The 1,689-nt window shown below is 36.2% G+C and overlaps 1 protein-coding gene across 4 annotated transcripts in view; it reads right to left on the reverse strand.

Moving 5' to 3' along the window:
* EPS8 (epidermal growth factor receptor pathway substrate 8) overlaps nt 1–756 on the reverse strand; it is a 104,187-nt gene extending 103,431 nt beyond the window's left edge. For all 4 annotated transcript variants that reach the window (XM_019515593.1, XM_019515591.1, XM_019515592.1 and 1 more), the window contains exon 1: nt 686–756. The gene's annotated coding sequence lies outside the window, so the exon portion shown is untranslated. The remainder of the gene's footprint in view (nt 1–685) is intronic.
* Nucleotides 757–1,689: the final 933 nt, after the last annotated feature.

Consider the following 1,689-nt stretch of genomic DNA (forward strand, 5'->3'; position numbering starts at 1 on the left):
TGGTGAGCTGTTGGGGGGGGGGGGGGGGGGGTTGCTGACCAGCCTGCAACAGGTCACCAAAACTCCCTAAGTGGCCCTCCAGCCCAAATAATTGCCCACCCCTGATATTTGTGCATGCAAGTCTTCTGTCCTACATACAGCACTTTGAATTTGTCCTTGAATTTAATTTGACTGATTTTTGTACCATTTCTCCAGTTTATTACGGCCATTCTGAATCCTATCCTCTAGAGTGTCTACATCTGCACCTAACTTCGTGTCATCTGCAAAATTGTTAAGTGTGCACTCAATCCCATCTTCCACATTTCTTATGGTATTAAGAAATAATTAATTCCATGAATTTACCTTGAAATAGACACTGTAAAGCAAACTGATTTTTTAGGAAGATAGAACTGTCTAGTAGTTGCAGCAGGCAACAGAATCAAGAAATCACAGAAATCACTTCTACTAATTCTGAATATATCAGCCTCATGCAACCAAAAAAATAAAATACTGTACCGATAACAAATGAACATCAGCTGTGTTGACAGGCTGCTTTGGTAAACAACTATGCAGAAGGCTGAAAGGTACATGTGAGAGCAAGGAGAGAGGAAAGACAGATTGGATGAGGTTTGTTTGGTTGGGTTTTTTTCCCCTTAGTATCAGTAGATACTTAAAAACAAAATGCAAACTCAATGTCAGCACATACCCCACAAAGAAGGTTTCTTTCTCAGCTTAATAACAGGCAGAACACATTCTGATACTGAAAAGAAAAACCAAATAGAATATTACAATGCAACACTTGTGTGGGTAGCAGACCAAAAGCTTTTATCAGTGTGAGAGATACACTTGTTTTTTTGCTTTACTGCCTACAGTTGAAACATATCTGTGTTATAATATAACTAACCATGATTGTATTAAAAATATCTAATGCATCTAGTATTGCTTAGTCATATTTTATAAGGAATTTTTTGTACCACGTTTTGGGAAACTTTTAAAAAAGTTAACTTGCTAGATATTTTTTCCTGTTCTCTGTCTCCTCTATTATGTATGATGGATTCCAAACATTTACCTTCAAGTGCAACTTTTCTCAATGCAACTCTACCACATTATATTTTTGCGTGTTTTTTTAAACCCTTCTCACCTCAAACCTGAACTGGCATTTTGCAATGAGAAAAATGTTCCATCAGAACATCACTAGAGATAACTGAATACTGCAATTTTGCTCTCCACTCTAACTCTTTCAGAAGTTCTCAGCCAAGAATAAACTTCAATTTGGCTATTAAATGAATATCCAAAACAGCTGTAAAGGGACACAAGGTTTCCTGATTTGGCTAGCACAACTGGAGCAAAGCCACAAGCATCCTATTTTATTTTCTGATTCCTTAAAAATAAATAATGACATGGGGAGTGGAGAGGAGGAGAGGAACCAGTGAAGTGCCATCTGTTAGAGAAGCTTGCTTATTGCCTATCGAAAAGGAATCATAGCAAAGGAAGGGGTTCTTTTTGTAATAAAAGAATATTCTGAAACAAGAACATTTTCCAAAGGAATTTGCACAGATGAAAACAGATCTAGCAATTAATGCACTAGATTCTGAGTCAAGATACACACACATATACATATCTAATATATGCAAATACAAAGCATATTTGTGTAGTATTAGTTTATATCTATCCATTTCAATCATAAATGTGTATATGCATGTATAAACA

The sequence above is a fragment of the Gavialis gangeticus genome, unplaced genomic scaffold (assembly GCF_001723915.1).
Source record: "Gavialis gangeticus isolate Ggan-Ray unplaced genomic scaffold, GavGan_comp1, whole genome shotgun sequence".
In the NCBI taxonomy this organism is placed as follows: Eukaryota; Metazoa; Chordata; order Crocodylia; family Gavialidae; genus Gavialis; species Gavialis gangeticus.